General features: G+C 48.9%; 1 pseudogene; it reads right to left on the bottom strand.

The window, feature by feature from the left end:
- Positions 1-19874: 19874 nt before the first annotated feature.
- On the bottom strand, positions 19875-20250 carry LOC149998266 (transmembrane protein 230 pseudogene; annotated as a pseudogene).
- Between the last annotated feature and the right edge of the window lie 2060 nt (positions 20251-22310).

A 22310-nucleotide genomic window follows, 5' to 3' on the forward strand; every position in this document is an offset into this window, starting at 1 on the left:
CAGAACTATGCTAACTGCTTTACAAGTATTATTAAATTAAATCCTCACAACAACTGACTAGGTGTTATCTCTGTTTTAGGATGAGAAAACTGAGGTTCAGGGAGGTTAAGCAACTTGGTGAAGGCCACACAGCTCAGATTTTAATCCTGTGTTATTTGACCCCAAAGCTTTTCTTGACCACTTAAGCTAATAATTAACATTTTTATATAATACTCGGGGCTTGTACAATTTAGAGCCCTCTTTAAAGAAAAGAATCAAGAATTAGGAGTACAGAATTAGATTCAGGGCTTGGGAAGGGATAGAGCCAAACTTTACAGCTGATGACTCATTTCACACACAGGCTCTCATTTCATCCTCCCGGCCTCCCTGTGAAGTCAGGATTATCATCCTCATGTGATTTACAAGGGAACCTGGATGTCCAAGATCATGAGGCTCGTGGGAGGCAATTAGGACTGGAAGCCACTTACCACAGCTGTGTCTTTAAGAGGCAAACTCCAGGCAGATGTTGATCAGAGAGCCAGATATGCCTAAACAAAAGCAGCTGCGGTAACAATGTTCTCTGTGGTTTTGAGGTCCTTGTCTGCCCTTAGAAGAGCTTTTATTCCCAAACTGTGGCTCTCAGAGCCACCCGGACTTTCTCCATGGCCCACCTGTGGCGGAGCCTCCAGGAGTTAGGAGATATAAAGGGTCAAGGAACAGGAAGCTGACTCGGCTGGAAGTTGAACAATTATCTTGCTCTCCTTCTGGCTGGCTGCTGGATCCTCCACCTTGTCCCAGGAAAAGGGGAGTCAGCCAGGGCCAGCAGCTCAGGGGCCAGGGTGGACACTCAGTATAGCAGGGGTCCTGCCTGAAATAGCTTTGAGAGTCCTGTGATGACCCAGAAGGGCTCCATGCCAAGCGTTATCTCTTTGGCCATACCCAACAGGAATGGCCAGCATGTCCGATCCCAGGGCTGGGAGCAGGAAAGGGATGAGGGATGGTTTTTCCACTCCAGGGGAGTGTCCAGAGGGAATGTGGGAGCGGGAGCTCGGGCGCCTGGTAGAGGGAGGGCCAAGGCTAAGGAATGTGGGGGAGTGTCGGACAGATCTGGGGGAGATGAGATGGTGGAGGGAGACCTGGCAACTGGAAGGGCCTCTGGGCTGGAGAGTTCATGCCGAACACCCAAAATGCTCTGGTTTCAGTGACATCATCCACAACCTCATCTCCTCCTTCAGTTGACTTCATCCTGTCAAATCTGCCTCATGGAGAAGGGACTCACCTAGAAATGTAGACACACACACACACACACACACACACACACACACACACACAGAAATGAAGGCATATGAATAAAATGTGTAATGAGGACTGTGAGTCCAGTTTTTGATGTTTGACTGCTGACAGCTTTCAAGCCATCACCTCTCTCTTTTCCCCTTGTGCCCCCACTCCTGGAAAAGCTGATGAGAAAGCCTGGTGCTGTGTTTCCTCCTTTGGCGTCCATGGGAGGTATGAACCATGCAGGTCTTTCCCTCACAAATGCTCACCCAACCTCATTCCCTAACCACAATAAAAATCCTGGGCCAATCTCCTTTCTTGGCTCTCTCAAGCCATTTCAGACCTGCTTGAGAGGCCAGCCCTGCTCCCACAGAGACCTCAATTATGTAAATAAAAATTGTCATATATTCTTAGTATGTATGTGGTGTCATCAGTCTTTACATTGAACCAACTCTTGGATGGGGTCCACCTACCTCTGCAGGTGACCATGACAACATGCAACTGTGGATTCTCCTGTAGGACCAGGGAGGCTTCCTGGAGGAGGAGGATCTGGACCAGGAAGAAGGAAAGGACTAGCAAGAGGGAGCCATGGGAAAGAAGAAAACAGGAAAGTTGGGGCCTTGTTTGGGGTGAAGTTTTCCCAGTTGCAACAACAATGTCAAAATTTGATCAAGACACCTTTGTTCATTCGGGGTTTGCTGCATACACACCGGCCTTCCTCTGCTGCGTCCCCCATACAGTCTTGCTCTCCCAGAACCCAGGCCACACTGCCTGCTCACTCACTTCTCAAAGGAAGGTCAGGGTGTGGCTGTGATGTCCACAGGCAGTTAGTGGACAGGCAGTGATGGAGTGGGATGGTGGTGCCACTGGGGTTGAATGCAGGCCACCTTCTGCCCTCTTGCCTTGGGCACGTCACTCTCCTCCTCTAGACCTCCATTTTTCCACCTGTGAAAGGAAAGGGCTAGAGAAATGTTTTCATTATTTCTCTACAGGTACCCTTTGTGTCCCAAGGCCCTTAAGTATTTGCTGAACTAAGTGGACCAAATAACTTCTATTGAACTAAGACTCGGGTCTCTATCTCTGACTTGAATTGAAAATGCAAATAACTGAGGAGAGAGGGAGGAGCTGTAAAGCTTGAATGGATCTATCAGATTTCCTTTCTCCAGTGACCCAGATACAGGCCTGGGGTGGGTGGGGTAGATGCCTAGTCCTGGCAACTTCGCTGGCTCAGAATCTGTCAGTTTCAAACACTCTTTGACAACCTACTGTGTACCAGCACAGAGCTGGGAACCCCCAGGGATGTCAGAGAAGAACTAGAGCATGTTCCAGAGGCTGGGATGTCATCCTGGCCTCACATTCTTAATGCTCGCAAATTTAAACAGGGCTAGACCCATATCACACTGTATTTTAAGACTGGTACTTGTGGGGCCGTGGACAGTGTTAGAAAGAACATTTTGGCTACAGCATGGAGTTGGCTTTTCTAAGAAAGACTGAGCCAGCAGGAAGGGGCTGCTTGTAATAATCTGGGCATGGGGTAAGGGCAGAAGAGGGAGAGAGTGTACATGAGAAGGCCCCAGGTCAGAGATTTGACTTGGACTTCAAGCACACTTATGGTAGGGAATGCTGGGGGTGGGAGAGGGAGAGAGAAGAGGTGTTCTGAGAACAAATAGGCAGTGACCCCATAGGGACCTGGCGTGCAGGCCCCAAACATCAGCAAACTTCCCTGCCAGCCAATAGCTGAGTTGTTCCAATTATCCATGCATTCATTGGTTGATTCTTGTATGTGTTCTGACCAGGGATCAAACCCACAACCTTGGCATATCCGGATGATGCTCTAACCAACTGACCTACCCTACCAGGGCCAGGTTCCAGCCTTGATGTTCAGCTCTCACCAGCCACTTGGCTGGCCACCCACAGGCTCCTCAGATTCTGAGTGTCTAGAACGGGCTCAGCATCTCCTCCTTGTCCCCACAGGCTACTCTCCTGTAACAAACAGCCTGTCACAGCACCTTGTCTCCAGCAGGATTCCATGAACACACAGGGGCCAGTCATGTCACGTGATTTTTGCACATGCTGGTCCCTCTGCCTGAAGTGCCCTTTACCCCCTTGTCTACTTGGAAAATATCCACTTGTTCTTCAAAAACTTTCATGAGTTCTCATATTCTTCCCTCACTCCTGGCCCCTATATCACCCACACTACCCCTCCCCCACCCCTTGCATGTAGTGCCTCTTGAATATTCCAGGCCTTGCACTGACTTGTAGCCTGGGCTTTTGATGTGATTATACACTGGCAGGGCTGCGACCTTGAACAAGTCCCTTCACCTCTCTTAGCCTCATTTTCCTCACCGTAAATTGGACATAAAGGTACTAGACTCACAGGTTTGCTGAAAAAGAGAACTGGGACCCCGTAGTTATGCTCATTTTGATTACACCTCTATTTCTAGCACCCATGACATCCCCTCACTCACAGTAGGTCTTCAACCATGGTGTGCCGAATTCAGCTGGCCACATACTCTTTATGGTCCTAAAAAAGGGAACCCAGTAGAGGTGAGTGGGAGGCCAGCTCTGTCCTGTAAATAGCTTCTTGCTCCCCTCCCCTCCCCCACCGTGGGATCCTGTCGGGACAAATGTCTTGGCTCAGTGGCTTGAAAAGGAAAGTCAGAATTCTGAGGCATGAATCGCTGTGCCCACTGACTCACTTCCTCCCCTCCCCCTGCCCGCTCAGGATGGAAGGACGGACGGGCCAGGGCCCTGAGTAACACAGGTTGTAGCTTCCTCTCTGCCCTCACCCCTCATCCTGGCACCCCTAGCCCTTGGCTGCAGACATCAACTCTGAGTGACCAGCAGCAGGAGGGGAGTAAAGCCAGTTCCATCTATTTGAAACCTGCTTGTGAGCTGAGGAGTAGATGACAGGGCAGATGAGGAGGTACCCCCCATCCACCCTCTGGTGGGCAAACAGGGAGCCCTTCTGGAATTTGATCTTGGGGGGACAGCAGAAGTTACGCCTTCCTTTCCTCATGGTTGGCCAGCCCTCCAAAGTTTAAGGCTTCCTCTCCAGAATGTTCCTATTAAAATGCAGGCAGCCCTACCTGGCAGGGGCGGGGGGGACTATTGCAGCATCACCCACAGAAACCATGGCCTTGGGGTATAAATGACTCAGACAGATGAGAAGCTGAGGGCAGAGAAGAAAAGGGTGTTGAAGGAAGGGCTGGACAGAGAATGAGTTAGTGGAGGTGGGTGGGGTTGGCTGGGGTTCCAAACAGGCCTCTACCCCGCCGTCTCCAGCTGTTAGCGTGACTGATGCCGTAACAAAGGATATTTCACTTTTCTGCAAAGCAAACCCCCAGGGTCTTTACTTTTTCCCTCTGGAGGTCCCCTTCCCCCACCTTGTCCTATACGTCAGGAGTTCTTCTAAGGGAAGGAGTCAGATGGGTTTTGGAGGTTGTCAGGCCATCCTTCAGTGGCAGACCTGCTCTGGGCAGCCCAGGACAGGCATGGCAGTGAGGCAGAGTGAGGGTGCAGCCACCTTCCCTGCTGAGAAGGGAACTCCGGGGAGAGAGGGGACAGCCAGATACATGGAGGGCACAAGGGGGCAGTGAGAGGCAAGGGCAGCAGGGCAGCAGTTGCGGCTGGAGGGAACTGCCCAGGGAAGCAGGAGGGCCAGGTTAGGGCTTCAGCTTGCTGGCTCTGGAACTGAGGGGACTGATGGGTTCACACCCAAGAATAAGCTTGTGGGTTCAAAAATTTTCTCTGGTTGGAGTCAAGGTGACCCACATGGGGACTGATCCCAGGACAGAAATGAGAAGGAGGGCAGGTCTGCCTTGTTGTAGAGATATAGATGGACTTGAGAGATATGTGGGTGAGGGGTGGGGGCAGGAGCTGGTGGCTGTGGGATTCAGGGGACAGGTCAGCATCAAGGACAGCCAGTGAGTCTTGGGACCTCTAGAGCTTCCAAGGTGGAGGTGCATGTCTGGCTGGTAACTGCCTGAGGCCCCAGGACAAGGATGGAGACAGATAAGGAGGCCAGAGCCCAAGAGGGACCCTAAGGTGGTACACACCAAACTCGCCAGCAGGAGCGCCAGCCTTGGCTTTGATGTCAAGTAGGACACACCAGCCTGGCTCCAGATCAGGCTGGGCACACAGCAGGCTCACCCAACTCCCCACCCCAACTCCCACAGGCCCACCCCAACTCCCATGGGCCGCTCACCACCTGAACCTAGGTCCAGCCCCTCAGCTCTGCCCTTTCTCCCTCTCTCCTTCCCTCCCCCTTCCTTCCTTCCTTCCTTCTTTCCTTCCCTCCTTCTTTCTTTCCTTCCCTCCTTCCTTCCAGCACCATTGTTGCCCTAGCTTTTCTGGTGATCCGGGTATAACCCCAGGGGCCCCACTTCATCCACACCATGCCTGTCCTCCTCTCTGCAGCCACAGAGGCACTGAGAGGACCCCACAGCCCTGTACACCCACCTTCGATGCCAGTGTTCAAACAAGGCTTGGGCCTTGACCCCACTCCAGACAGTGGGGTCCTCCCACCTCCACGCCTCTAACTCACATCTGGTCAGATCTGAGCCTCAGTTTTTTTATTTGTAAGGCAGTGATGATGGTGCCCAACTCTGAGAACTGTTGGAAGGTTAACTGAGATTATACAAGGAAGCATCAGGCATCAGGCTCCACACTGTGCCCTTTCCTCTCTCCCCTTAGACAATCCTCACCTGGCCCCGGGAGGCCTTCCTGCTTCCCTTGATCTGACTCCACACAAAACCCAACCTTGGATGCCTCAGCCAACTCTTTAGTGCAGGGCTTGAGGTCCTCAGTGACTGTCTGCATACCTTCAGCCCTTGCCCTCCACACCCCCTCCCTCCCCCCACAGCCACTGGGTGGGCCATCATCCCCCAAGTGTTTGCAGGCCCCTTTCGAGAGGCCTTTGCCTGTAAGCAATGCTGCAGCTTCCTCCTGTCCATTGACAGCTCCCCTTCCTTCAAAGCCCACTGACCAGCACCTTCCCAGGTCCCTGGGTCTCAAAAGATGCTTTTTGCTCCAGCATAACCCTGTGTCTGCCTCTGACAGAGCATTCGTCACATTTGGCCAGATGTCACTTATTAGTTCTTGCAAAGTTGCTTAAGCTCTGGGGGCCTCAGTTTCTCTATCTGTAAAATCGAGTTAAAAATTGTACCCTCGCCCTGGCCGGGTGGCACACTTGGTTGGAGCATCGTCCTGTACACCAAAAAGATCATGGGTGTGATTCCTGGTCAGGGCACCTACCTAGGTGGTGGGTTCAATCCCCAATCAGGGCACATATGCGAGGAAACCGATGAACATTTCTCTCTCATGTCAATGTTTCATTCTCTCTTTCTCTCTCCCCATTCCTGTCTCTCTAGAATCAATGAACATATCCTTGGATAAGGATTAAATTTTTTTCATGGTACCCTAATCAGAGTCATTGTGGAGAGTAAATGAGAAGTTGCACAGCATCTGCCACATAGCAATAGCTCAATAAACGTTATTTTTTATCAGAATGAGGGTAGGAGTAGCAGTTGCTATAGAAACAGCCTACACAGCCCTGTTCTCCAGGAAAAGCAGGCTCAGACCCCCTCTCTCCACTCTGCCAATAGCTCCCACTAAAGTGCTCTACTTGGAGTGGAGGTCAGCGTTATGCACCAACTTGAATCTGGTCCATTGAAAAACTGATGAGGCTCCCTTGGCCCTATTCTCCGTGGGACATGGACATATCTATGTCAAGGAAATGAACACCCAAAGCTAGGGGAAGTATCAACACCTGGGGAATCCCATCATATCACCCCCATCACAAGCTTCCCCTAGGGCTCACAAGGGGACCCAACACAGGAATGGGGAAACAGGAAAGTGGGCATCCTGAAAGACTTCCTGAAGGAGGAAAATGGGGGAGAGCTAGGCTGAGAAAAGGGATAAGTTTATATTGGGAGTCTCATTGTGCCAAGCCTTTTATGTAAATTATGTCCTTTTTACTTCATGACAAGCTGTGAGGTCAGTCTATTATCCGTTTTTCCAAAGAAGAAGCAAAGGCCCAGACCAGCAAAGTGACATTCCCCAGGTCACACAGCTGCTGGGGGGAGCAGGATTCTCATCCAGGTCTGCTGGACTCCAGGGAGAGGTCCCAGCTGAGCAACAGCTAAAACTTAGGATGGTGGGGAATTCCAGTCCTCGGCCAGCTGCCCACTCAGCCAGGGAGGCTGTGGGCGGGGCGGAAACAGCCACCAGAAGCCAGGGGCACGCGGCAAACAAGGGTGCCAGGAAATGAACCCTACCCAGAGCCCTTCCTCCGGGCCCGCCCTGTGCCCCTGGCTGGCTGCTGGTTGCCTCCCATTCCCAGGGCTCCTTCTAAGGGAACAGAGACGTCCCTGGAACCCAGAGGATGGCTCTGCATGGGGGAGGAACTAGGAGGGTCTTAAAGGCTGAGAGGACCCTGCCAGGCCTAAGCCTGCTGTCCCTGAGGAGAGCCAGGGCAGGGTTCCAGGGTTCTGGCTCTGCCTGCCTCAGAAGGAGCTCACATTGGGGCCTGGCTCAGAGAAGGTACTTAACAAATGTGAACTGAATGGCGATGCAGCTGGCATGGTGTCAAAACTACCAGGCAGGAGAGACCTGGTCCTGACTGGTCTCTGCACCACAGTGCGACCCTGGAGAAGCCACAGAGCCTCCCCATCCACCAGACAGAGGTGTTATCATGGAATGTACTACTGCTTGGGTCCCTTCCAGCTCCAACAATGCAGTTCTATTAATTCTTTTACTCACTTGCTAACTTGTTATTTCAGTGAAATACATGATAGAGCTCAGTAAATATCTTCTGGTACCAACGAAGCGGTGAGCAGAGTGGTGGTGAAAAGCAAAGGTTGACAGGAGGGCAGTGATTTGTTAAGAGCAGGGACTCTGGCATGAGGTGGCCTCAGTTCAAAGGCTCTTTCCATTACTAGCTAACTATGTAACCTTGGGCAAATTACTTAACCATGTTGAACTTCAACTCCCTCATCTGTAAAATGGGGGTAATAGGAGTATATGCCACATGGGTTAGTATAAGAATTGAATGAGACAATACAAATACATTTATGAAAATGTTTGGCACATAGAAAGCTGTTATTATTCCTTAGAGGATAGTGGATTTCATTAGGCAGAGATAGTGGTGGGGGTGGGGTGGGGTAGGGAGCGTTGGAACAGGGCAAGTCTAAGGCACAGCAAGAGGTCAGTCCAGATAAATTTGGAAAAGGCAAGTTGGGGGCAGATCCTGAGAGGCCTTAGCCATGCTAAAAGCTTGGGCCTGATCTCGTTGGTTGGTATTTCGCAATTGGTGTTCCATGAGATGCTACTGGATGGTCTGCAAACATACAAGCGGAGGTGGGGGGAGGACTGACTATCCACATGCAGAAGAATAAACTTGGCTCTCTACCTCAGATGATATTAAAAAAAATAACTCAAAATGAATTTAAATATAAGAGCTAAAACTATAAAATTCTTAGAAGAAAACATAGGGCTAAATCTTGTTTAAATTATTTTTAGCTATTGATTTGAGAAAGAGAGAGGAAGGGAGTGAAAGAGAAACATTGATTTGTTGTTCCACTTATTTATGCATTGATTGGTTGATTCTTGTATGTGCCCTAACTGGGGATCAAACTTTCAACCTTGGCATGTCGGGTTGATGATTTAACTAACTGAGCTACCCAACCAGGGATAGGGCTTAATCTTTGTGGTCTTGGATTTGGCAATGGATTCTTAGATATAACACCAAAAGCATACACAACAAAAGAAAAAATAGATAAACTGAATGTTATGGCTTTAATGTTTGTGTCCCCTCCAGATTCACATGTAGAAGTCCTTATCCCTGAGGTAACGATTTTAAGAGATGGGGCCTTTGGCAGGTTATTCGATCATGAGGGCAAGGCCCTCAGGATGGAGGTTAGTGCTGTGGAATCTAATGAATAAAATAAACTGATGAACAAAATAGAAACAGAGGCATGAATATGTGGGACAAACTGACAGCTGTCACAGAAGAGGGAGGTTGGGGGACTGGATGAAAGGTGAAGGGATTAAGCAAAAAAAAATAAATAAATATGCATATATATATAGACTCAGACAACAGTGTGGTGATAGCCAGAGGGAAAGGGGAGTGAGGAGCAGGTGGAGGTAGGCAAAGGGGAGAAAATGGGGACAGAAAGAGACTTTGCTTGGAGTGATGGGTGCACAATGCAGTGTGCAGATAATGTTTTATTGATTGTACAGTTGAAACCAGTATGGTTTTGCAAACCCATGTCATCCCCAATACATTTTATTTTTAAAAAAGAGGCTCCATAGAACGCCTTAGCCCCTTCATCACATTAGGATAAAACAAGAAGTCTGAGGCCCAAAAGAAGTCTCTCACCTAACCATTCCAGCACCCTGAATTTGCACTTCCTGCCTCCAGATCTGTGAGATTTAAATTTCTGTTGTTTATAAGCTATAATTTTTACAGCAACCTGCATGAATTAAGACACTGAACTTCATCAAAATTCAAAACGTTTGTGCTTAAAAACTTTTGTGCTTCAAAGGACATTTTCAAAAAAGTTCAAAGGTAACCCATAGAAAGAAATGGAATACTTATAGATCATACCTCTGATAAGGGATTTGTATCTAAATACATAAAGAACACTTATAACTCAATAATAAAAAGACAACCCTGTTTTAAAATGGGCAAAGGACCTGAATAGACATTTCTCTAAAGAAGACATACAAATGGCCAATAAGCACATAAAAAATGCTCCATGTCAGTAACCATTAGGGACATGCAAATCCAAACCACAGTGAGATACCCCTTCACACTCACAAGAGTGGCTAGAACCAAAAAGTCAGATACATGTTGGTGACAACAGGGAGAACCTGAAGCCCTCATTCACTGTTAGTGGGAACATAAAATGACACAATTGCTTCAAAAAATAGTCTGGAATTTCCTCAACTACCTAAACACAGAGGTACCGTTTGACCCAGCAATTCCACTCCCAGGTATATACCCAAAAGAACGAAAACATATGTCCACACAGAAACTTGTACATGCATATTTATAGCAGCATTACTCATAATAGCCCAAAAGTAAAATCAACCCAAATGTCCACCAACCGATGAATGGATGAACAAAATGTAGTTGGTTCACACAATGGACTATTGTTTGGCTATAAAAAAAAGGAATGAAGCACTGGTACACATTACAATATGGACAAACTGTGAAAACCTTTTGCTGAGTGAAAGAAGCCATTCCCAAAAGGCTGCATATAGTATGATTCCATTTCTATGAAATGTCCAGGACAGGCCAATACAAACAGAAAATAGACTAGTAGTTGCCTAGGGTTGAAAGAGAGAAATGAGGGGGCACAGGTTGGAAGTGGTAGCTAAAGCGTATGAAGTTTGGGGGAGATGCTGAAAATGTTCTAAAACTGATTGTACTGATGGTTGCATAGCTCCAAATATACTCAAGACCATTGGATTGTACACTGTAAATGAGTGAACTGTTGATATGTGAATTATATCTCCGCGAAGCTGTGAAAAAGAAAATACAAGGGAAGGGGTGTGAATTTATCATCAAATTCACTTGGGAAATGCTGGGATATAGAGGGGATTTTTTGGGAGGGACTTCTCTGGACCAACATGCATTGACAAACTCCTTCAGTGGATTAGAATAGGCAGTATTTCCCAAAACTTTGCCCATCGTATGACCATGGAACCATCTCCAGAGGAACCTCTCACAAAACCTTGTCCACGGAGCATAATTTGGCAAGTTTGGCTGTGAGCCATGGGGAGCCATTGAAGGTTTAAGCAGAGGAAGGGTCTGGCTAGAGCTGCGCTCAGAGGGAAGACAGGCTGCAGTGGGGAGTGGCCTGATTCCAGCAAGGTGGTTAAAAAGCATTGGAATAGATATTTCTCTAAAGAAGATATATAAATGGCCAAAAAGCACTTAAAAAGATGATCAACATCATTAGTCACCAGGGAAACGCAAATCAAAACCGCAGTGTCATCACTTCATACCCACTTAGTATGCAGGAAGGAATGGCAGGGGTCTGCACATAGACTTTGGGGTTACTACCCTGCCCCTCTCTCCATGGCTCCTAGAAGGGTGCTTCCCCTCCTCCTCACGCCTGGGCTCAGTGACCTAAGACCCAGGAACTCCCAGCCTCTCTCCCTGACCCAGACAGGAGTCCTGACCACCCTGGTGTTTCCGGAGAGGATGTTGGGGGCTTTTGTCCATCTGAGCTGTGCACGCTGTGTTTATGTCCCTCTTCCTGTAAGTGGGATGGGCAGCAGCCTGGCCATGCTGGAGGAAGGGGGGATGGCCCCAGACATGGGGGCCCATGAGAACCCAGTGGGGAGGGTAACAGAGGGATGGGAGCAGGTTGGCCTGATCAGGGCCCAAAGTACATTATTTCCCACACATCCTTCCTTCCCCCAGCCCATGAGAAACACATGAGTTCAGGGCTGAGAGAATCAGGAAAACTCGACCTTGAAGTCTTAAAAGTCTTTGTCATAAGGGTTTAACATTTATTGAGTACTTGCTCTCTACTTGATCCCATGCTAAGTGCCGTGCATGTGTTGTCTCAGCCGATCCTTAAAACAATCCTGTGAAGTAGGCACCATTATTATTCCCACTTTACAGATGAGGAAACTGAGCCCCAGAGGATTGCAATCACTTACCCTGATATTACACAGCAAGCCATGGGGACTCTCATGAAATGAGATTGGATATCCGGTTGCCGACCAGGGAGCGGGGTTAGAAAAGTAGGCAGGACTGCTTTCTTCCCAGCCCCAACCCTAGCTTCCCCGCTCCACGGCCTCTCCCAAGGCCCTAGAAGCAGGAAGCAGGAGGCTACTTCGTCCACCCCCTTGCAGCAGGTGACTGGCGGTTCCCTCAGATTCCCAGCTTCCCAGCTTCCCAGTGTGGGGGCTGTCCGGACCTCCTTAAAGACTCCCTTGTTGTCTCAATCTGAGGCTACAGGAGAGTGGAAACATCAGGAAAGGTTCAGGGTAGTGTGTATCCCTCCAGGGTCCTGATGGGGCAGGGAAGTGAACCCAAGGACTTTGAGGACATCCACCCAGAGCTGAGCCCTTTCAGACCGGGGGTGGGGGTGGGGGGACAGCCATGGACAGCGCTCCAGGGAAGGGCACAGAAGAGCAGGATGAGGGCTACCATTAACTTTCCAAAAGCTGGACAGGGTTTGTTTCCATCCCAATACCGCATAAGGCGTCCCGGAAGGACAGGAGCTACATTGCAGAAAGAACTTCCCTCAGGGAGGGTTCTATACCCAAAAGACAGGCGTAGGGTCCCCGGGCTACAGCTGACAGTAGAGGCGGGGGACCGCTGCGGCGGTGCTGCCCTGGTAAGGAAGAAATGGTGTTCGGCCTGATCCCAGCTCGGAAGCAAAGGGATGGACGTCATGACCTCCTTCCCCACTCCACCCCCTGCAAGCCTTCTGTGGCTGCAGGAAAGAGTCGGCTGTGTGCGGAGGGGTGGGCACCGTTCACTCCCCAAATATTTACGGACTGTGTTCCTAGCGCTGGGCCTAGAGCCAAGGCCCGCGGGTCAGGCCCTGGCTGCGTCCATTACTCTTGTCTCACTCAGGCAAGCAGGCCCTGGACACGGGGAGGGGAGGCGGGAGGAGGCGGGAGCCTGGCTCACCCTGCGTGGGGGATGGGCGATGCAGAACAGTAGCCACTGCCTGCCGATCCCTCCCACAGCCCACCCGCCTGGCAGGAATCTGGCTGCATCCCAGAGGCTCAAGCCTGCTGGGGAGGAGAGGTTGGGAAACTGGAGGCAGGGAGGAGCCCTCCCCGGCTCCTAGGATGGGGGTGGGAGCAGTCGCTGGTCCTTCCTCCCCTGGTTCAGATTATCCAGCCCCCCAAGAGCTGGACTGCCCCAGGTCTAGGCTGGGTCAGACATGCTGTGGCCTGCCTTACATCCTGGGCGGGAAGCAGCCCTTGGAGGCAGAGCCGACAGGAAGAAATAATCAAGGAGCTTGACAGGGGTGGGGGTTCTGCCCTGGGCCTGTCACTCCCTCGCCTGACAAGCAGCCACCTCCCAGAGCACACCGTCACGTTACACACACAGCAGCCCTGAGTCTACACACCCAGAACTACCCGCGGGTACACAGAGTTAAGATGCCGTCTGGGCAACGGACAGCGGCCATTCTGTGTTGCTCCCTCCCTCTGGACCAGGAGCCTGCCCCACTCCCACGGCCCTTCTAGAACTTCCTCCCTTGCCCGCTCCTCTGGTCCATCACCCCACTCCTGCCCCCTTGTCCTGTCTCCCTCTGTCTCTCTGTCCTCTCTCTCCTTATCTTCCATCTCTGCACAGACAGGCTGGGACAGGAAGGAATCCAGGTGCTGCCCACCTAGAAAAGGTTTGGTGGGAGGAGGGGTCTAGGCCAGGAGAAGGGGTTGTGGTCCTCCTAGGGTATTGAGAGCCCAGACCATCAGCCTTCACTGTCCCTTCCAGGCCCCACCTGTGCCCTGAGAGCTTTGGGGCAGCGACAGAGGAACAAACCGCATTTCTCCCCCTCTTGGTATGGTTGAAGTAGCTCAGCTCAAACTTCAGCCAAGCCTCTCCCAACCAGGTAAACATCTGCTCCCCTCTCCTCCAAGGCCACACTTACCCCACAAATGCCCCCGAGGACTGTGGGGGAAGCTGCCCCACCTGTCTCCTGCAGAGATTCCTTTCTGCTCACAGCCAGTGTGAGGAGGAGCTATGGGCCTGAGAGACTCCAGCTTCCAGTAAAGTCATGGCCTCTCCTCTCCCAGACCCGGGCTTCCCTGGCTGGAACAGGTCAGGGGAGTAGGCTGGTCCTTCCATATCTGTTGGGGGTTCACAGCCAAGGTAGCAAGGGGAGGCCCACCCTAGAAACAGGGTGTGTGGTGGGAAACAGGACTATTGTAGGAGAGCGGAGCACTTCCCAGCACTCCACCTCCGCTTTTATTTTTTTCTCAATTTAAAAAAAAATGTTTTTATATTTTTATTCTCACCCGCGGACCTGCTTATTGATTTGAAAGAGAGGAGAAGGAAAGGAGAGAGAGAGGGAAACATCAATCATTTGCCTCTTGCAGGTGCCCCGACCAGCCAGTGACTGAACCTGCAACCTAGGCATGTGCCCTGACAGGGAATCGAACCTGAGGCCTTTCAGTTTACTGGACAGCGATGCTCAACCAACTGAGCCACACTGGCCTGGGCTAAGTCCCCTTTCCTCCTTTCTTTTCCCCCAAAATCTGGAAAATCCTTCCACCTTTCTTGAACTCAGAGGCTCCCCCCTCCCTCAGGAAGTCTTCCAGGAGGAGCTGACCCCACCCTGGTTGACTCACAAGGTGCTGGTGAGAACCTACCCTGTGCCAAGCCCACGTCGGGCACTTTGAGGGAAACCCAGAGGCGCCCCCACCTCTGTAGCTCATATGTCAGTCAGTATTAAGAGGGGAAACAGGCAAAACTCAAGGTGGGGGCTGGCATGGTCTGTGATCTGAGAGGTTGGGGAGGTGGGGATGAAGAGGGGTACAGCCTCTCTGATGAAGGCATCTGGGATGGCTTGCTGGAGGAGGTGACATTTGGAGATGGGCCTTGATGAAGAGGGACTTCTCTCTCTTGGCATCTGTGTCCACCCTTGGCGGCCCCTCACCCCCACAATGACCCGAAGTCTCCTTAACAACTGGGGCAAAGCATGCTCCACACCCTCCTGCCAGCTCACCCAGGGCGCTGCCTCTCCTCCGCAGGCCCCATCACCTCCGCCATGCTTCCCAGCTGTGCACCTGGACTATGTGAGGGAACCCCTCGGAGCCTCATCTGTGCCACAGCGAGGAAAGCACCGCCTCTCACGGTTTTCCCACCGATGGGCTGCGCTCTGCTGCTCCAGCTCCGTGAGAGGTGAGGCCCTGCTTAATGTACACACTGGCCCACAGGGAAGCAGCAAAGACAGCAGAGGGCTGGGAATTCCAGTTTGTGAGCGAAAAATGAGATATTGCAGGTAAATGTCCTTCTCCGCCACTGGCCCTAGGGGAGCTGAAGACCCCTGGCCTTTGTCTCAGCTGCCCCCAAGGTCAAGGTCACTGTTCCCAGCTCCTCAGGGCTGACTCTCTCCTGCAACTTGCATTTAACCCCTTGTTTCTTTGGGGATCTGAGTCCTTCCCCCTAAGGACAGGCCTGGAAAGAGGGTTGGGAAGGTGGTCTTTCCTTCCAGCATTTGGATATCAGTGAGCTGAATTTCCACGGCCTCCTCCAGCGATACAGGCCTTTGGCCACATGTCTGTGTCTGTTGGCCGAGGGGGGCTGTGGAACCTCAGCCCGCACCAGTGTCAGGAGGGGCTTGAGGGAAGTTCACTGACAGGAACTGGCCCTTCTTGTGTCTAATCTCCCCTGCTCACTTTACATGCAACCCAAGGGTCGGTCACCCAGAACCTTCCAGGCTTCCGTTTCCCCTCTCATATTGAAACCATACTGAGGTTTTAAGCTTGAGCCGCCCACCCCAAGGGTCCTGGGTGCTCCCTTCTCCCTCTGATTTCAACTTTTGCCAAATTCTCCGAGTCTCTGCCTCTCACCTGTGGGCTGTTGGCTCTGTGCTTTGTCAGCCCAGGTGTGGAATGCAGCCCCCCCCCTCTAATTCCTCCCTAAATACTATCCACCCAAGGCAGTGAGGCTGGCAGGTCATTCCTGAGGGGTGGGAGTGATGGAGGAGGGAGAAGGCCTACTGAGCATAACACGCCACTGACCCTCAAGCACCACAGCGGTTCTGTCCTCTGACGCCCACCATCCTGTCAGCTGATTGGTTCTCAGACACACTCTCTCTGTGCGTCTCTTCTCCCCACCCCATGCCCTGTCCCACATCTTCCTTCAAGAACTCTCCCCTAAAACCCATAGAGCTCCCAGACTATTAGCTGGAGCCACGCTTCTCTTCATTTCATACCCAGAGAGAGCCCAGTAAAGTATTTTCCCAGGCTGAGCTGGCTCCCTCCCTCGGGGGGATTCTGCTGCCCGCTCTTACAATAGCAAATGTGATTTTTTTTTTTTCTTCCCAACTACTGAGATGGGAAAACTGAGTCCCCAAAGAGAAACTGACTGGCCAAGGGCCTCGCAGAGTGAGGAACAAAGCAGGAATAAGAAGCTAGGACTTACAACTGCCCATCTTAGGACTGTGTTGGATTCTAGGCAAGTTAATGAGTCTCTCTGGACCATTATTTTATTTTATTGTGCTGTGGATGTTTTAGTGAAGTGCCGCATACAGACAGAAAAGTGGGTGGGTTTTCACCAAACAAACATAGTTGTGTAACCAGATCCAGATTGAAAAATAGAATATTTCCAGTGTCCCCAAACCGCCTTGGGCCTCCTCCCAATTTCTACTTTCCCCGAAGGTAACTACCATTCCGACTTCCACCACTGTAGAGTAGTTTTGTCTGGTTTTGATCTTTCTATCAACAGAGTGTTTTTTTGTACGTTCAGTGTTAAGTTTGTGAGATTCATCTGAGTTGCTCCTGTAACTGCCATCTGCCCCTTCCCATTGCTGCAGAGTGTACCAGCATACGACTGGACTCTCGTTTATTTATCTGTCCTACTGCTGATGGACATCTGATTGTTTTCAGTTTAGGGCTGCTGACCAGAACGCCGTGGTGAATATTCTCATGTGTGTCTTTGAAGCACAATGGCTGCTTTCCTGTTGGATACATGCCCAGATGTAGAGTTGCTTTAGTTGATGTTGTCATAAAGTTTTCCCAAGTAAATTATGCCAACTTACACTCCCACCAGCTGGGTATAAGAGTGCTACAAGTTTCACATCCCTGCCAATATTTTGCAGTGTCAGTCTTTTTCATTTTAGCTCATGCGGGTTTTGCATTTCCTCGGTGACTGGTGACATCCCATATCTTCCCATATGTTTGCAGGTTGTTTGAAAAGCCTTATTTGTGAAGGGTCTATTCAAGTGTCTCCCCTGTTTCTAATGGGTTGTACACCTTGTTCCTATTGATCTGTAAGAGTTATTTATACATTCTGGTTACAAGCCCTTTGTACTGCAAATATCTTCAACTCTTTTACTTCCTTTCTTTTTAAATATTCATTTATTTATTAGAGAGAGAGAGAGGAAGAGAGGGAAGAAGAGAGGGAGAGAAACATCCATCAGTTGCCTCTTGTCCCCTAACCAGCAACTTAGGTATGTGCCCTGACTGGGAATTGAACTGGCAGCCTTTCATTTTGCGGGGATGACACCCAACCAACTAAGCCACACCAGTCAGGGCACATTTTACTTTCTTTTTTTAAAAGACTTATTTATTTATTTTTAGAGAGAGGGGAAGGGAGGGAGAAAGAGAGGGAGAGAAACATCAATCATTTGCCTCTCACATACCCCCAACTGGGGACAGAGACTGCAACCCAGGTATGTGCCTTGACTGGGAATGAAACCAGCAGCCTTTTGGTTTGCAGGCTGGTGCTTAATCCCCTGAGCCACACCAGCCAAGGCACATTTTACTTTCTTACTGGTGACTTTTGAAAAGCAGAAGTTCTTAATTTTAATGAAGAATAATTCATCACTTTTTTTCTTTATGGTTAGTACTTTTTGTGTTCTAAGAAATCTTTGCTACCTCAAAGCCATAAAGATATCTTGTGTTTTCTTCTAGTTGTTTTATCATTTATATTTAGATCTAAAATGATCTGAAATTTATTTTTGGTATGGTATGAAGTAAGGATCAAAATAACTTTTTTCCATATGAATATCCAATTGACCCAGCACCATTTATTGAAAAGAACATTCTTTTCCCAGTTTAGTATGGCATATCATCTGTGTCAGAAATCAAGTGACCATATTTGTGTGGATCTGTTTTGGGGCTTTTTATATTGTTCTACTGGTCTATCCCTGTACTAATACTACATTGTCTTAATACCTAATGATAGAAATGCTCCAGCCTTGCTCTTCAAGAGTGCCTTGACTATTCTTGGTCTTTTGCATTTCCATATCAATTTTAGAATTTGTAAATCGCCACTACAAATTTTGACAAATTTGTCAAAATTTAGAATTTGTCAATTTGTCATACACACACACGTGCATGTACACACAAGCATATTCCTGCTAGGGTTTTGACTGGGATTGCATTGAATCTATAGATTGATTTGGGGAAGATTAAAATGTTTACAATATTGAGTCTTTTAATCCATGAATGTGGTATAATTCCTTTATTAGTTAGGTATTTTAAATGATCTCTTAATAATGTTTTGTAGTTTTCTGTGCTCTTACACTTTTTTTGGTTAAGTAGGTATTTGATTTTTTATGTTGTATAAATGGTGGTGTCTTTTTAATTCCTTTCCCTAATTGTGCATCAGTAGTATATTGAAGAGCATTTTATTTCTTTAAAAAAAAAAAATTTCGAGAAAGGGGAAGGGAAGGAGAAAGAGAGGGGGAGAAACATGGATCGGTTGACTTGTGTACATGCCCTGGGGGACTGAACCTGCAACTCAGGCATGTGCCCTGACAGGGAATGGGGGAATCTAACCTGGCGACCTTTTGGTTCAAGGGACAAAGGATGACGCCCAACCAACTGAGTCACACTGACTGAGGTTGCTTTCTTATACTGATCTTGTATCCCTGTATCTGGTGACCTTACTAAGTTTACTTATTTATTCATTATTTTTAAGATTTTGATATTTGTGGGCAGCGCAGAGGAGAGCAATGGGGGAAAAAATGGGACAACTGTAATAAAACAATGAAAAATGGAAAAAAAGAATCTTGACATTTTAATTTCTTTTGAACGTAAGTCACTTTTTGCAAGCTAGGAAACAGAATCAAAGTAAAGCAGTCTGGTTTCCTAGGGATCCAGGGCAAATCTTGAGATCTTCAGCAAAATGACATCATAATACAAAGTACTAACAACAGGGTTGTAAATTCTAAATAACAACCACTTATCTACATTTTTCCTTAGAAAACAGCCAAAAGTCCAGGCCTTAAAGATGTGATATACAGAATACCTTAATCTATAATGAATAGAATTACCCAAATCATATGGTGAACCAGATTAGAGCTGGCCAAGGAATGATGAACACAGAAAGTGTTTACATTTTGAAAACTTGCTCTGAGGTTTTAAAAGTCCTGATTGTTCTTAATAAGAAAGCAAGTAAAAAATATTACCGATGCATCCACACAAATATTTGATTTTACCAAGGTCTTCCGCTAGAACATGAAGTTAGAGCATAAGGGATAAGATACTTAGATATTTTCTAAATAAATTACTCAGTAATAAAAAATTTGATATTCTGCATTCTTCCATTGGCCACAAGAACAAACTGAAAATAAAGAGTATTTAAAAGGAATGCTCAGCTCTAAAGAGAGTGGTGGCAGCAACACTTCCCACTACAGAATAACCTCTGCTTTTCCATACAATTAACATCAGTATTTTCCTATGATACAGGTTCATGTGGAAAAACTTGTCAGCTTTTTGTCAGGGCCAGGAGATGTAAAATAGAGCATGCCCTACTCAGCTAATTGTAAGCTCAGTTAGCATCTTCAGGATGGACCGATAAAACCTGGCCATTGTTTTAAACATCTGCACACCACAGAATTCCTTAGCCCTTAGCCATAGTTTCTGCTCAATATCTTAAAGCTCAGCTCAGCCTCTGCTCTTCAGGGCTAAAGTGGGTGCTGGTCATCAAAGTCTGGAATGTGATCGTAGAAGTAAGTAGGAGTAACCCCAGAGGCCTTTGGATGCATAGTAACCGATGCATGCACAGGTGGTAAAATCCTGGCACGAACACTAGAGTGCCAATCATCAGTATGGGAATGCTGGTCTGCCCTCCACCCTTTTGCTAATATAGCCTGCCAGCAGGAGGGAATCTATTATAATGAGAAAGGCCCTGTGCCAAGCACATGTCTTATATGGGATCTTAGGAGAGGAGCTTTTCTTAAATTAAAGGTTAATGTAGCCATTATCTGTGCTAGAGAGCCTTGAATATTTCACTTTACTACTGGGGATTCCATTAGCCAGGTTGATAGGAGACGGCATCATAACAGGCTGACCCAGCCACAGCCCGAGCACCATGTCAAATTGCCTGCGAGCCAACAGCTCGCTTGGTAGTTGGAAACAGAGACATTCCTGACATACCTCACCTAACTGCCACTGCCCCACCCCACCCAGACCAGCTCAGGCCAGAAATCCTCTTATTTATTCTAATAGTTTTTATATTTTTTTGATTTTCTCTGTATACTGTTATGCCATCTAAATATTGACACTTTTATTTCTTCCGTTACAATCCTCTTAACTTTTTTTTTTCTTGTCTTATTGCTCTTTCTGGGACTTTTCATTGTAGTGCTGCACAGGTGTGATAGTGAGATCCTTGTCTGGTTCCTGATCTCAGCAGAAAAACTTTCCATATTTCACCATCACCAACAACTGGTGTTGACTCTGTGTGTGTGATGTTTGGAGATACTTTTCATAGTACTACATTTTTGGACACACTTTTCTAAGAGAGTGGTCTGAGGACCATGGGTTGGCAGGTGAAGGAACTCCTGTGAGTGGCCTGCTCCTTACTCAGAAGACAACATAGACTTGCCTCCAAAGGGAGAATAACTCCATGATGATTCTGCTCCACATCCTCCATCAAAACCTGGTCAAAACTTCAGTCTAGTGTAGGGGATCGCTGAGTGTGTCCCTTTGGCTCTGGAACATGAGACCAGCAGTCTATTTCCATCATTTCTCAGGGAAATGGAAACTTAGATCAGGGTAATGACTAACCTCAGGTCACACAGCAAGTTAGTGACAGAGTCGGAATTAGAACTCAAGATTCCTGGATCCCAGCCCCTCTTCAACAACTGCTCTATGGTCAGGATTTGGGAGATGGCCAGAGGGCAAATAATGTGCACATAAGTGTTCTAGGAACAGGGCAACTTTGTCCAAGTACTGAGCACAAGACCCATAGTTTCTGTGTAAAGAAGGTGGGCAGATAGCCCCTCCTTCAACCACAGAGGAAGGGCTCATGAAGGTGGAGGCAGGTGGAGAAGCTGGCCCTCACTTCTAGTCCTGTGCTATTTAAAAGAAGGCTTTGGGGAACTTTCTTCAGGTAGGACTCAGACCATAAGCCTGTGTGGGCTTTAGAGGTCAAGGACCTGGACCCCAGGACCTCAGGGCTCCATTGGGTGGAAGGAGCCCATGGCCAGAGAGGGCAAGTCCTGGACCAAAGGCACACAGGGTGGTGGTGTGGAACTGGGGGCAGACCAAACCCAGGGTTCTTGCTGCTTAGAATAGAAACAAAGTCCTGACAGAGAACCCTGGCCTGGTCCCCCCACTTCCTACCACAAACTAAAGTGACTGCGAGGAGAGGGCTCAGAAGGGAAAGAGAAAATGAAGGGAAAGAAAAACAGACCAGAAAAAGAGTGATTTAGACATGAGTCCAAAGTGCAAGGGCTTGGGAGGTCCATGGAGTGAACTGAGCCTGTGGCCTGGGTCAGGGTTGGGGAGAAACAAGCAAATTGATACACAGGATATCCAAGTCAAGCAACATTCTCCTCTCTGGCCGCCCCTCCCCCACCCGTGGGGAATGTTTGGAATGTGATGAGCTGATAAGATTGGGACTCCCACTCCACCTGGCACGGAGCATGTGGGTGGGATGCTTTGCCACCCCCACTTTTGGGGGGAAATTTGGGGGGGAAATTTGGGGGAAGTGAAGAAGTTTCCCATGGCTATACCCTAAAGGAGGAGTTCATGGAAGGTCTGAGGGCGTGGTGCTCCTCTTGCAGGGCAATTGGGCCCGCTGCCAGGGCCATGGGCATGGCCAGATGCTTTGCAGCTGAGCTGCACTGTGAGTCAGAAGGCACAGGGCCGGGGCTGAGGGTAGGGGCTCCTGATTGCCAGGGCCGCTGGGGCAGGAGGAGAGGGGAGAAGGGAGGAAGGCAGAGCAATGGCTGGCACTCTTCCAGAGGACAGGGCTCCATGGCTGCTGGCCAAAGAAACCATCTGGGGGCCCTGTCCAAAGAGTGACCCCAGTGGGTGCTGCCCAACCCCTGCCGGGTCTGGAGTTCCAATGCACAAGAAGCAGAGTAGAGCTCCTGTTGTCTTTATTATGGTGAGTC

The sequence above is a fragment of the Furipterus horrens genome, unplaced genomic scaffold (genome assembly GCF_987537825.1).
Source record: "Furipterus horrens unplaced genomic scaffold, mFurHor1.1.pri manual_scaffold_11, whole genome shotgun sequence".
In the NCBI taxonomy this organism is placed as follows: Eukaryota; Metazoa; Chordata; class Mammalia; order Chiroptera; family Furipteridae; genus Furipterus; species Furipterus horrens.